Consider the following 15,542-nt stretch of genomic DNA (forward strand, 5'->3'; position numbering starts at 1 on the left):
CAGTGCTGGATCGTTTCAGGGAGGGAGTTCAAGTGCTTTCAAGTAGCATTTTCCTCCCTATGTCCCCCAGGACATTTGAGAGAGCAATGGGATAGGGTTTGCAGGGAGCACTTTCTTACCCCAGGCTCCCTAAAGACTTTTTTTTGCCTCGCAGGAGAGGAACTACCCAGCCACACATCCCCGCTCTTGCCTTGCCTGCCACGATGGTAACTTCTTCCTCTCTCACGGAGAAAAAAACCCAGCAGATTTCTGGAAACAAAGTTGGGAATTTGGGTCATCTAAAAGATTGCACAGAGGCTGTCAGGGCTAGATGGAATGGTTTCTTTAAATTAATTTGGCTTCAGGAAATTACTCTTGTGATTTGAGTCCTGGTTATTTTTCCATCCACACGAAGGTATGCGATGTGCCAGGACTTTGATCCCTATTGCTGGCATGGAAGCCGCAGAGGGCAGGACGCCAGGCACTGGGCTTAACTTGCTGCGAACCTGGTGTGGCTGCAAGCTGCTAGGAAGGCCTTTCAGGAGCTCGAGAGTGGCCCACGCTGCCTCTGTAGGCACAACCGCTTTGTTTGGGGTAGCCTTAGTGCATGCCAACCCGGCTGAGCCGCTGCAGCGGGCTAGGGGAAGGACTGCTGAATTTCTGGATCCCAAAGAGCTGTAGGTGCACAGGACGCGCTGAGCGGCTCAGCCTGGATGGGGTGGGAGCGCTTCCAAGACACAGAGGTTGCAACAACTGTAAACATCTGGGGAGCTTTAAACAGGGAGGTGCCTTTGGAGTTGACACATCTGAAAGCCTGTCAAAAGCTGACTAAGGGGTTTTCAGCATCCCACTGTCAGATTTAGGCCCCTCCATCCCACTGCAGGTTTAAGTCCTTAAGTAGATCTTGTTCATACCACTCAAATGAACTTCAAGAATTTTCTTATTCTACATCCAACTTCCCAATGACTTTCCCATTTGCTTTCAGACTGACAGCCTAAAGCACCCCAGTTCAGATTCTTAACCACTAAGTAATGTACATTTTTTATCAAAGCAAGCAGAAATCTTAAATGAGGTATAGATTCTTACCAAAATTTCAGCTTTCAGCAGATCTTGTTACATCCATTTAAAGAAGGTATAGGCTGAAGGGTTTTTTAAAAGTGTAGAAATTAATTCCTTCTTCAAGCTTCTATAATTCAGACGGCAATTTAAGGACTACAAAAAGATGACCCATTCCCAGTGTTTTCTGTAACATCTCCCTATTTTCTCTCACACAGAGAAATGTAAGAACAAAAATCTCAGCCCCAGAGGAGCATCTCAGATGACACAAGTGCATGAAAATGAGAGGCTGTGATGCTCAGTGTTTTGTAGCTTTCTAAGTGGGCCTAGAAACATTTACAGCCTTAGCTAATCACATTACATTTGCTTAATTAATGGGTAGAGCCTATGCTCTCAAGCTGACAGGCTTTGATAGATGAGTACAGCTGCCCTGGCTTCCAGCAGCACGTGTGAGTGCTTAATGGGAATAGGGAGGGGGACAGCAGGGGTGCAAAGCAATAACATAAATGTACTATATGTGAACGGTGCTGCCATTCGTGCTTACTCTGCACCTGAGATGGGGAGGTAGCTCCAAGTCACCTTTGTGTTCGCTGGACCTGAGGCTGTGCAGGGATCTGACCCACCATCGCTGCATGGAGGGGACAGCCCTTGCCCTGGCACAGCCCAGACCGTCCCTGCGGCCTGGGTCACTGGCCCATGGGCGTGCTCCCACCCACTTAACATCACTTTAGGCACCTTGAGAGAACCTCATTGTAACAAGGAGTTGGCTGTAAATGAGAGCTAGAGGACGGGGAGAGCAGCAGTGGTTTCCTAGGCAGAGAAAGAGAAAGCCTGCTGTGGACGGCACAGAAAACCACCTGCATTTTTCAGAGCTTCTCCTGTACTTAAATCAGAAAAACAGCCTTTCTCTTGTATTATCTGCTCCATTCCTGCCCAAGGGATTTCTCGTGTGCTTGCGTTACAGTACACGAGCCTGAAACACATGATCTAAGCAGCTGCCAGGCCAACTGCTCTGATGAGCATCGAGCCAGTTGTCCATACTTTCATACATCGTAACCCATACATCTGACTCTTACTCACCCTGTTGCCAACTGCTTCTTGTCTGTTTTCTCCAGGAAACAGACTTTATCAGTGTAATTTGCAAGAAACCCTCCTGATCCCAGCTGGGGAAGTAATACTCTCCCCTACCTCCCTTTCACTGCTTTCTTCAGGGCTTTAAGTTGGCAGCAGGGCCAATTAGGAATTCAAACCAGGTAGAAAGTGAATATACAGTAGCAATAAGAGCCAGTGGCATGATTGATGATGCTTATACAAATGCTTCTGGCTTGAAAAGCAGTGTCTGGGTTGGTTCCAGAAGCTGTATCTAATTTCAAAAGGATCTTCTGAAAAAAAAAACAAACAAAAAAAGAGGGTTAGCAGCGCATGCTACGGAAAGCAACTTCCACAGATTATTCCGTCCCCAAAATATCAACCAATTACCAGGAGGAAAGCGTGAGAGAACTAACAAGAGCTTTTACTCATACTGATCCTCCCGCACATTTACTGAAATAGGGATGAGACTTTTTTTTCTGTAGGCATCCCAATAGTCAGAGTTGCATTGGTCTAAGTATGGTTTTAAACTTAGGCTGTTTACATCTATTAGGAATAATGGCTTAAAATTATGAAAACCTGAGTAGCTATTAGCCACAGTAAAAAAGCAAACACTGAACTTCCCACTGATTCAAATGGATCTGTGCGGTTTTTACAGGAAACAAGAGATTTTCTTACTTCAGCCTCTGATTATTACTGACATTTGCTAGCGATGCCCGTCTGTGCATTCGTGCACAGCGTCCACATAGTTAAACCAAACCCCCTCATTCCCTGCCTGTCCTTCCTCATCAATCAGCGGCCCCTCAGTACCGTCCTGGCACATCCCCTTCTGCCAGCCACGGCAGGAAGGGAGCAGAAATCCTATGGAAAGACGTTGACCCAGATTTACCCTGGAAGCCGCCAAGCCCAGGAGAACAGAAGACGGATGTGGGGCGGGCATCGAGGCAGTGTGCGGACCTGCCAGCTCTACAGCGACGCGGGTGATGAGCGAGTGGGTCTCTGGGTATCTGCCAGCCCGGGCTGCTGGGCACCCGGCAATCCCGGGCAAATGCGGAGGGACACTGGCCGTGCCCCACGCGCAGCAAGTCCGAGGCACTGGGACGTGTTACCCTTCCTCCACATGCGCAGAGGCTCTTCTGAGCCACAGTCCAGTTTGGGATGCTTTAAAACACATTCTTGGACCTGAAGGAGTTGTTAGGTTCGCGTGTGCAGGCTGTAGCACGCAAACCCGGAGGGCGCAGGGTGAGTGCCTGGGCATGGAAGGGTGGTTAAGGTGGGACAGGGAGGTCTCCACTAACTCCTGGCGCTGAGGCGAGTATTTGCACAACCCGACCTGAAGCACTTACATGAGGTGTCTAACTCAGGCCTGTGGTCTCCAGAGGCCCTTGTGTCGGTCACTGGAGAGAGGCAGGCTTTCCCGCGGGGTGACCCGCAGCAGAGCCTGCGTTAGGTGGGGGAGGAGGCCATCTCATCCAACAACTGCAGAGGGAGCCGTGGTAGTTTGGACTTTTCACTTGCACGCCTAAGCCAAATGCACGGAGTTAAATGCTGTGACCAGCACGTCTGTCCGAGAGGGAAAAGCCATAGTGCCTATGTGTGTCTGGATGGAACAGGACGTCCCTGGCCCTAGGCACAAGTCCCCTAACCCTCACCGGACCGTATCCTCCTCTCAGCAGCAAGAACTGCTTCCCCCTGGGTCATTCCATCAGGACCACAGCTCCTGGCCTCATCCTATCTCTTGCCAGTGGTGTAAGGCATGATTTCCCTTTATCCAGGAGTCTCAATAACACTGGCGTCTGACTGGCACCTACTGCCATCAGGTTTCCTGCACTGTGTGTGGTGCAACCGGTCCTTGACTCAGAGGTGAGTGTGTCATCCCTCTGAGTGACGTTAACCATCGTACGGCACGGGGCAGCCTCCTCCACACCTCTTTGAAAGCTCTTGCTCCTTTGGTGACTACTACTTCATTGCCTTTAAAGTGGGGTGTATCCTTGGTGTCAGTAGAGGTCTTAAGTAGGTTTGGGTTTTCAGGGTGTTGGCTGTTCTTTTATTTTGTAAATACCGAGTGAGCTGCAGATAGGTAATCACTGATGCTTCGTTTAAGGCATTGTTGCATGTGGCAATTCATTAAAAGGCCCCAGGGAACCCGAATGAGGTTTTTATTTTAAAAGCTATAATCTCTAGGACACACACACAATGTTCTCTCGCAACCCAGATTTGTCACAGCCGGCTGCCATAAAGCACCATTCTCTGCTGTAAGCCATCTTCAATGCATTGTCATTATAATTGACAACAGATTTCTTTTTTTTTCCAAGTGACACTCGAGGAGGATTGGAGGATGACAGCACATGACTGAGTAAAATTATAGTTAGGGAAACATGGGAAGAGCCAACTCTTCCCAGAGAGCTTGTGGCTGTCAGGCGGGGTTTTCTTTTTTGTGTCTGAAATGGGATTAAGCCAAAAGGCTCATGGATTTACTGCCATTTGTGCTCTGGTCCTTTGTAAAAACAAGTAAACTAGTGTCTATTTTGAATACCCTGGATTAATATCTGACCTCACATGTTTCAGGGTTTGGGCATCGAAGCGAGTCCCTGGCAGGGCCCGGCGTGCAGCGGGGGTCCGGGAGGCTGGGGAGAGCTGCCCACGCCGCTGCCCTGGGCTTTCCAGTGTGGCCATGAACGAGCCCTGCTGCGACGCCCCGCCTTGCAGGCCGCTGCCTGATGTGCGCAGGTGGGTCTCCAGATTTGTTTTTGGGGTTTAAACAACCTCTCTCCTCCAGCCACATTTCAGGAGTTAAGCTCTTTGTCTAATTACTGCCTCCCCTCCACCTATGAAGCCCCTCTACTCACCCAGCTGAGGTGAAGCCCCTGCTCCGGTGCCACCTTACAGGCACAGCCCTGAGCAGCGGGATTACATTTTAGACCCTACATTCAAAAAGGCTTCAGCAAAGAAAAAACATTAAATGCCAGTAAGTCTGAAACCGATGGAGCGTCAGTGGCAAAAACGGCAAAAACGACAACAGGGAACGCTGCAGAAGGGCGACGCAGCGAAGAAAGGCCTTTATACGAGCTCTGGTGGGCAATCCGGGGGGAAGAAGGAAAGGTAGCGATGGAGGAGTAAAGGCAACAGCTAAGGGAATGGAAGGCAGATAAGAAGAAGGAAAATATGAAAGGGAAAATGATCTGAGTGCTGATTTGTGGAGAGATGGTTTACGCTTGTAAGCTGCAAAGAACAAATGCTCTGCTTGCAATTATCCCGCACCAGCAACACAAAGCATTTTCTCTGTAATGCATGCATTTGGTAAGCACTCTGGATTATGTCGTAATGGCCTGCCATAAATCTCTTAAGCATAACTGAGTGTACATTTAACTGCAATGGTTTTTCGAGGGTAGGAGGTCAGATGGACTACAGCCCCTCTGCAAACCAAGCCACTTACTGTACTCAGCAGATATTACTTGTGGTAGGTCTTACAGATTAAATACATCCCTGTTCGGTTTTGTATGGCAAAAATGCAGAAAATACTTGTTAATAGGCTATGTCTGCATGTCGCTGCCATTTATGTGGTCTTGTGTTGCTAACCCCGGTGAAGACGGGCTCCTTGACTGGGCAGGGCACTGTGCAAAGCAAACAAAAAGGTGATTCTCGAAGCACAAGAACTAGCAAGGCTCAGAGTGCCAGTAAACAAAAATAAACTTCTGTTTAAAAAACCCACCACCCATAAACTGACAAGTGATCGATTTACCTGCATAAGCATCTTCCTGCTGTTTAGAAAGATGTTACCAGATGAAGACAGGAATAAATTATGTAGCAGAACTGAATGTTTTAGGGAGAGGTCATTCCTTAATTGAAATTGTCCAGTAAGAAGGATGGCTGTGAATTAAGGCGTAATTGCAGAGCTGCATGACTTTTGTATGAATAAAGAAGCTGGTCACAGCTTTCCTGTCAAAATGATTACTGAACTGAAAATTATTGGTGAAGCTGGCATTTTTTGTGGAGCGTGTCTCCTTTCACAGAAGCACTCTCTGTTTCTGTCGCTAGAAGCCTAACCAGTGCAAGGGCTCAGCCACTTCTTCCCCTCATGGTTTCCGACTGAATAATATCTGATTTATATTTTGGCTTTCTTGATGAAAAGTCAACATTTTTTCTGCTTTTCTCTCCATTGCCCTCCCCTGTGCTCTGCCGAAGAAAGGAAAAGCAGAGAAATAAAGCAGCTACAGAATACAGCCTCGCGGTACCTCTGAATGGACAATGTGCTTTAGCAGTGACTGAGGGCTCCTTTGAAACCAGCAATAAAAGCATCTTTTCTGTCGAGGAGCACAGGGCTCACAGGGGCAAGAGACTTTAATGACACCATTATCTTTCAGGCAATTAGGACTCGCTGGCACAATCCAGCGTTGGTACAGGCACTGGTTTGATTGCACTGCAGTGGCTTAGTGAAACCTAGACTGCCGAGACTTAGGAAGATCATAAACCGCTTTTAATCTCAAACCACCGTAGATAAAAATGTACCAACACAGGCATAATCGGAGTTCACAGACATATTTTCTCTTTTAAAAACGCATGCCCGGGAACAGAGGTCTCCCTTCCTCCCACCCTCTCCCCGCGCCCACGAGCTGCGAAACCCTTATTCTCCTGCTTCTCTCCTAAAGCGCTTGCGAAGACGGGTTTCAGCCTGCCAGCTGCCTCTGTGTTTGCTGTGCATTGTGGATTATATTTTAATGACATACCCTAAGCCTCTTACGCTCAAATGAATGTGCATTTAACTGTCTGTGCGTTCGTGCCGGTTTATAAGGTAGAGGGTCAGCCAGTTTATCTCCCGGCTTCTCTGCGAGGGCACTGTCCAAGAATTTTAATGGAGCTTTCAAAAGCCTTCCATTACGCAAGGTGCCCTTAATGGAGTGTCCTCCTGCCTCTGAAAGTTCCCTCTTGTTGCTAGACACAATGAAACGCCAGCCATAATCTCTGCAGAGAGCACCCGGATTTTTTGGTGTCGCAGCGTGCAGCTGGGATGCAAAGCACGGCTCCCTCCGCTCCCCTGCCACAACCGGGGGATTCGTTTCGTTAGTTTGGAAAGCTATTTCAGATTCATCCCTGCTGCCTTGCAAAAAGAATTCATTATGAAATATCACTTTAATTAATGTGATGCACTGGCTGTTAATAGTATTTCATCAGGACATCTGGTAAAAGCACATTAGCTACAGTTTAAAGTTAAGACATAATTGAACAGAACTCCTGTTGGAGCTTGGCTTTTGCAATATGTTTTATTTCTGCTTCTCCTGCAAGCTGCTGATTAAAGGAATTGTGGGACTCCCTCGTCAGGAGGTGATGGAGCCTGATACAAAGCCTGTTTGACTTAACAGAAAGGCTCTGGTTAACATTCACGGGCTCTGAAGTGGGTCTCTGAGGAACAAACCCAACATCCATCCTATATTTACATACCAGGTACTACTGGTACCGCCACCGATCTATAATCCTGAACATAAAGTAACAACTCTGGTGTTTAGTTGCAGTTGTGTTTGAAAGGCCATCCTCAAAAGGTCTTTATAAATCATTTTCTTTTGGCTTAACTTGGAGTTTTTTCCTGTTCTAATTTTATCTCTGCATAATTGTGTGTTTTAATACTTAGTTGATTATCTGCTCAAATTAATGTCAGCACAGCAGCTTTCCAAACAGCGTATTAAATATTCACATCCAAATGGGATTTTTTCAGCCCTTTGTTTTACAGTGATCTCCTGGAGTATAAATGTGAACTCTCAAAAGATTTTAGTTACTCAGTAAGTACTAGGTCATGATTATTTAAGTCTGTTTAACAGGCTAAGGAGCCTTGGGAAGATTAATATATTTAGAAAAAGTTTGTGAACTGTTTGAAATCTTCTGTTTGAGGCTGCCGCCTCCACTTCTCCTTTTCTTTTTTTGGGTAAGTATTTGAATAGCCAATAACAGTAATAATAAAAAACATCCGCCACTAACGCGAGTGCAGATTGCTTAGTTTCCCTTTTACACTCTCCCCCTTCGGCAATTTTTTCATCATTGTTTTTGGGGCAGTTTTACTCCCAACCTTTGCTGAGAAGGGACACAAAGGATCGAGGTGTTAGAGAAGCTTTTTCTGCTGTTTAGTTGTTCCTTGGGTTATTTTCTGCACCAGCAGGAAAGAGAAGGGGACAGGGGGGATCTGGAAAAGCGTAGTGTGCCCTCACCAAAAACCCCAGCGGGTTCCCAGCGGTGCCCAGCACCTGGCAGTCCTGCTGGCGGTACTTACCTTGCTCACACACGAAGGGGTCCCAAGGGCGTATAGACCTCCCCGCTCATGCCAGACGCCGTGTCCGAAGGACCTCACCCCACTCACCCTGCTGGACATTGTCGCAAGGGGCAGGTGGGACTGGCGGAGAGCACGGGGACAAGGCCAGGTACGGCAGGTAAGGCCACTTCTCCTCACAGACACTCTCCTGGGGTCCAACCTCTCTATAAAACAGCTAATCCTGATGCTACGTGAAAACACAGACGAGTTGCTCCTGTCCTGGGCTGATCGATGTACAGGATTCATTTCAGGGAAATGGCTAAATTGCCCCAAAGAGATGCTAAGACCCCCTTAGCCATACAGGTTAATGGCAATGAATTTGACCCTGCCCTTGAAGCTGCTCTGTGCAGTAGACACAAGCCCAAGCCCACACCATCAAATTCAAGGCACCAGCCTCTCTTCGGGGAGGAGCACCAGCTCTGTCCCACCTTTACAGAGCTTGTGGTAAAAGGCTGTTGCTGAGAAGAGGCATCTGGGCAGTAGAAGATGCTGTGCCGTAGCCAAACTGGCTCTCCAGTGATTTTTCAATGCTGCAAGTCCCCATACGGATCACAGTGAGATGAAACCCAACTGAGACTGTTGCCAGGGATGAATAAGCCTGCAGTTTGGCATTAGTTGGCAAAAAAACATAAGAAACATACAGGCAGCCTTCCCCCCCGCAGCACTGGTCAGGCCGATGCTAATGGTGGCCCAAGAAGCAGAAGTGGTTTGTTCAGCACAGGCATCAGTAACATTATTTATAAGGCCAGTCCTGAAAGTCCTCTGGATGCTAAGAGGAACAGCCAGGCTGGCTTCAGATGACATCCTTTCTGTGTTGTTGCCTTAGGACAACATTGCCAAAAGACCTGTTCTTTTAAAAATAAGCATTAGCCTCTGCCCTTTGGAAAACATGAAACAGCAACCTAGCTGTGGGCTCACACGGCTTATGCTTGGTGCTCACGGGTTTGTTCTCCTGGGGCAGCCCACCGCTGATACAGCCACCAGTATTGGGGACTCCATGGAACAAGCAGGATTCAAGGTTTTTTTCTGTAAGAAAAACCAAAGCAGTCATGTAAATTAGTCCGAAGGCATTTTACAAAGAGTAATTTTTTTTTTTCCTAAATGAAGTAGAACTTGCGGTCTTTTCCATTTTTATTTTATCTATCTCCATGATGTGATAAGCTAAATCCCAAATTAGGAAGGGGATGGATTGTTTAGGAAAAAAAATCAGTTGAAAATACTGGAAAATATGCCGCTTCTGGAAGCAGCCTACCTACCTCTAGCAGGTATTTACAGTTTGTATCAGGGACTGAACCTCTCAGGATAGCTGGCCTTAGACCTCCTAGTTCAGCATTTAATACTTATCTTCGGTTAAGTCTATGCTACTTGTAGTTTCTCAGCTTGAAGCAAACTGAGCACAAGTCCCAGCAGTGCTAGGTGTTCAGGCATCTCACCAACTTCAGCTCTTTCTTTCTCCGCGCTCCAGATCTCTGCGCTCTCATTTCTGGAGCCTACACAACAAGATCTGCCACCTCCAAGTGTCCTGACTGCAAAGTGGTTGGATTGATTCAGGAATGCTTTAAGATCCTGAACTGAAGAATCATTAGTGCCACTTCTCTACTTATGGCAGCAGGTACCGTGTAAATTTTCCCAGAATAATCATTACATGTTAGAGTAAAACCACCAAAAATGTAGCAGAGTGCTGTCTCTGACTAAGTACTATTTCATGCTGGTGGTGTGACTCCTCTTCCCCATGAAACACCTTCTGCCAAAGGTGGCCCAAACATTGCCCCCACCCCCCCAATCATCAAGCTAACCCTTCTGGCCAAAGGGTGCTGAAGGAAACAAAGAGTCTTCACCAAGCTGAGCAAAAAAAACGTGGGAATGAAACTCTGTGACCAGTTCTGTGGGAAACTCGATGCCAGAAACCGGCTTAAGCTCTTGTGAAGGTTTGGAGACGGGGATGAGGGCAAGGCAAGGCAGGAAGCTCCCGGGGGTGGGCGAGCAGCACCCTGTCCCCAGCTCACACCATTGTGCTTTGTTCAACCTCCACAATTGTGTGAGCAGAGCCCGGCGCATCAGCCTTCACTTCGAATTTCCTGCTTTTTGTCGGCTCACATCCCGGGAACTGTTGTTCGAAACACGGCTCTTATTCCGGAGCTCGCAGAAAAGAAACCCCTGCCCCATAAGCATGTGCCCAGGCCTTTCAGAGGGTTCCCAGCACCAGGGCTCCCGCTTTAAGGGGACGTGGGCTATTGAGATGCAAAGAGGCATGCCAAATACCCGACTGGGTCTTAGGCTGGTTAGGCATGACTACAGCCGTTGAGAGGAGCTGCTGTCACAGGAGCTCCACGATGACCACCTCCGCGTGCGGCAGTCCAAGGACCAGCTCGTGACTTGTTTAGCTGGGCTGACTTCTCAGCAGAGATTGTCCTAATCACAGACCGTACAACGTCTCTTACCCAGATTTGCAGAGGATTTGGCTTTATAGAACAGGCTCCCAACTCACAAAGCTCCTTCCTCCTCCTCTCTTATTGAGCAAATCCAGGATTTTGTCTGAGTCCCTCTTCTTTGGCTGTCGGACCTGACCACATGCCCAGTCTGAGCCCTCAGACTATGTTGTGCATGCCCTGGTCTGCAGAAGGGACCTGGGAGGAGGGATGGAAACCAGAGAAGAAGTAACGCTTGTGGCAAGTCAGACTGCGGTGCTGGGATTGGCATGATGTTGCCGGTCTCCGGGATTTGGCAAAGGGAGCTCTCAATTCAAAAGAGAAAAAAAAAAGAAGAAAGCTGTCCCAAAACTGCCAGAAGGATTAGGTGAGAGACCTGGTGGGTCTCACATGCTGAGTGTGAGCCTTTCTCCCCCCACGCCCTCCCTTTGGCACCGTGCACAGCAGCGATGCAGCGCCCGCACGTTTCTCCTGCCTTGGGACGTCTCGGCCTGCCTGACCTGCTGGCCGCGTACTGGTGACTTCTTGGAGCTGGAGGGATTTGCCACAGTGGTGGGGAAAAACCCCAAAGCAGAGCATACCGCCGTGCTGCTGCTCCTCCTCGTCTCTCCCCGCCGTGGGATCCAGTACACGCGGAGTCATCTCCCTGCCTTGTTCTGCTGCAAGCAAGTCCCGTGTCATCCCAGAAACTCCGTCTGTGAGATCATCCATGAAATATTTATTCCCCTGGCATATGGGACAAAAAGAAGCAAAAAGCCTGCATAATATTGATGGAATCCCTGATAGCCAAATATTGAATTATTTACAGCCTAATTGTGCAAGTGATACTCATGAGAATGCTTAGGCTGCAAGATGCAATTAATACATTTCACAGAACTGGTGACTTCTCTTTCCGGCTTTGTTTTGATGCATCGGTGAGTCTCTAAAAAACAGGTGAGATCCCTTTACAGAAGAAGAGCTAGAATATCCACAGAGACTTGGAATGTCCACAGACTTCCTCAGAGTGCCGCTGTAAAATAGGAAAGGGCTCGCAACCACCATGGGCTCAACTAGCTGCCTTAAGATACGCACCTGGCGCCATTTCAGATGCTCAGGTGAATCTTACCTGGCTGCTAGCTGTTGCTCCAGAAAGGCACAGATCTCCCATAGGTCCTGTCTTACACCTGAAACTCCCAGGCAAATACCCTGGGTCCCCCAAGGCTTCTCAAATGGCGTTAATTACATCCATGCAAGACACGGAACTGAGCTTATATGACTGCTGACCACAGCATCCTTCATCTCCTTTTTACGGTAATGCAGTGCTTCACACCTACACTAAAGGTCCTCCTTCCTGCCCACCCTGCAGGAGACAGAGTAGATGACTGGGCACTGAACCCCGACTCACAGAACAGGATTTCCAGACACAGGGCTTTGCTGGCCGCTCCCCAGTACACAGGTTGATGTGGCAGTTGTCGCAGGGGCTTGGCTATTTCTCTAGTGCCAAGCTTCTCTCGAGCCCCCTCCCTCATTAGTAAATACGTATCTGAACCCTGACATCTGGAGCAGCCCGCAAGTCGTGTCTCTCAAAACAGTCTTATATTCTGTATTCCTCATTATATTTTACTCTTAACGGAGCTTTGGGGGGGATCACGTCCTTCCCAAGCACTTCAGCAGCATTTAGCATCCCTTGGAATCGGTGGAGCTGAACAAGGATCTGGGCAGTTGGTTTTGGCCTTAGGACGGTAACAAGGAAAAAAAAAAAAAAAGAAAATTGTGAGCCAGTATTACAATGCTGTCCTCTCTGTGCCTAATAATGCTCATTTCCTCTCGAGACGAGACACATCATGTATGTCTAAAACCCTCAGCCTATCCCAATTTACAAATTTGAGTACAGCTGTAAGTTTAAAGAGCCAGCCAAAATTAATCACGACAGATTAAGGAACAGAGCAACATACTGCAATGGCCTCTTGTTAAACTGAAACATCTGATCCAAACCCAGCAATCTCAGCCCCTCATTAAGCTCCTGCTTGTCTTGTTCACCATCTCTAGTGTTTTTCTGCTGAGCACCATCAACTGAACACGGTTTACTCAGATGTACCCAGTCTGTCATTGAGCAGCTTTGCCAGCGATAGGCCTGGCCTTGGCTGAGCCAGCCAAGAAGGCAGGTTTGTAGGTAGCCCACCACCTGTAGGGCTGCACAGTTGGGGGTTTTTTTGTTTGTTTTTTGTTGTTTTCAGGCTTGTTCCATTTAGAACTGGCAGGCAGAAAGGGATAATTAAATCCTCTGCTCATACCAGCAGAAAATATTTATTTTAGCCTGGTACTTTTTCTTCTTTTCCTTCCCATCTCCCCCTTTTCCTTAAGTGAGAGACAAAGGTAGACAGACAGACAACTTTGATTGTACAATAAATGCCACATGTCTCAAAAGCCAGTAAGAAAACAAGCTAGTGCCATTTTTCCTGCTTTATAGGCAGAAGGACCTGAGGGAGGAAATAGCAACGTGATTTACCTGAAGGCAGTGGTACAGCTGGGACAAGATCCCAGGCTGGGGAGGTGAATTACGCCTTTACAAAGCCAAGACTTACGTAGCTTAAGAATTTTTTTGTTGTTTTACAAATATTATTCAGTGTCTAAAGTGAAAAAAGGTGGCCATCTAGTTATCAAATACAAGCGAATCTGCAACGTTTTACCCCTCTCCTCTTTTCCTTTTGTTTGTAAGTGTCTATTGAAAACAAGATAAGGCTATGGCCAGCTCTCCTTTCTAAATTCCTGTTTAGCAGAAGAGGAACCGGATTTGCTCCGAGACAAGCAAATGCGGATTTACCCAGCGGCTGAGGAGGACGTTAGGTCAGTTGGACCACCAGCCTTTTGGAAAAAGAGCCCCAAGTGCACATTTACAGGATCCTTCTCCAGACTGTCTCTGACCACAGCAGAAGTCCCTTTCCATCGGACGCTCCATAGAAAAAAATCAACCACCCACCAGCAGGGCTGGCCCGTTCTGCAGCGTTAAGTGCCATCAACCAGTGTCTCACAAGCCAGGTCTCTACGTGCTGCGTATGGCAGGGAAGGTGCTCTCGGTTTGCTATCGGCCCTGAATATGAAAGGGCAAGTTAGATGGCAAGAGGCTTTGCATACCTCACTAGTTTGAGTGGCCTAGACTCATTAGAGATGCGATCCCTGTTGGAAAACACTCCTTGCTGTAAGCAAGTTGATGAACATAGAAGAAAACGGGCATGCTTTCCCCACTTGCCACTACCCATATTCAGTTGTTAATCTGCTCCTTTCCCCTCCTCTCCCCATTATTCTGCAATAACTGTTCGTTGCTAAAGAAACCATTAAGATGCTTCAGAAAAGGCAGATAATTTCTCACATGCAGTGATGAGTATCTAGCAGATGTGACTCAAGATACACACATGCTGTTTTCAGGCAAGTATTCCCAAGGGTTTAGATAAAAATAATAAGGATGAGGGGTTTCAGCAGAGATCAGGTTATTTTTTAAGTGGAAGGGCTCTAGGAGGTATTAGCAGGGCTCCTTGAAAATGCCATCATCTTCTTGTGTAGGGGATCCCATAGCATTAGCTGTGTATAATTAAAAATAATTAAGCCAGTAGTCAGGCTAGACAGATTCTGGCAGCAGAGCGGCAATGGGGGTTACAGCAAATTGGGTTGATCGTACACATCAGACACCACCTGATTTACCAGAGGTTTTCAAGGCAGAACACGAGATGCCTACAGGGACATCTTCACCCCTGGAAGATAGTGGCAAGTCTCAAGAGCCAGGATTTGACCCGGATGGTTTGGGTCACCACAGTTCAGCCAACAAGGAAATGATAGAGTGGGAGAAACGCTGCAGCGGTCTGGAGCCAGATCTCAGTTGACATAGGGTGTTGCAACTTTACTGAAGCATATGGCCCGCATCCAACGCAAGAGTCCATGAAAGATATTTCTTCCCAATATCCCCCCCCTTAATCCATCCCCAGCATCTGTCATCACACAAAAGAGGACAGAGGCAGAAGAGCCAGCGTTACGCTAAGCAGCTTGCTGAGCCAGCCACAGACATTTGCCATCTTCTGGCCGTGAAGAAGACTGGACAGATTAGGAAAATGTTTTCATTAGCCACACTCACCTGAAAAATAATCAGCAGCCAACTCCTGGTTCACAAGGTGGCCTGCCAAAGAGTCAAGAAATGAAATCCGGCAGCAAATAGATTGCAAAGACAAACAGAAACAACTAAGTCTGTGATGATCCACCATCTTGAACAGGTCTTCAGTATCCAATACCAGGATTTTCTGCACTCAGACACACAAATCTCAGGCATTCATTCTCTGCCAATATTTTAAGTCATGCCCATAAACCGAATTTGAATAGGATTCAAGCTGATGAAAAGCACATTGTTACTTTTAAAGGGGTTTGGCGACCCTGTGAATGGAGCCGATGGCTTCAGTCCAGCAGATGACAATCCATTAAATTAAAGAAAAAAATGGCCACCGCTATTCTTAGTGCCAGCAAAGGTGTGAGAGAAAATGTGGCCTCTCCAGGATGTGCACAACCATACTGCTGGTGCCACAGAGGATGGCTGGAATTGGCTATGCAAGGTTTTTTGCCTTGCCTTTTCAGAAGGCATAAAGATATTTAGTCTCTGCTGTTTTCAGGGAGACATTTGAGATATAGTAAGCTTATGAAGAGACACATACCATTTGAGCCATTTTCAA

Source organism: Phaethon lepturus, unplaced genomic scaffold (genome assembly GCF_000687285.1).
Source record: "Phaethon lepturus isolate BGI_N335 unplaced genomic scaffold, ASM68728v1 scaffold41839, whole genome shotgun sequence".
Classification (NCBI taxonomy): Eukaryota; Metazoa; Chordata; class Aves; order Phaethontiformes; family Phaethontidae; genus Phaethon; species Phaethon lepturus.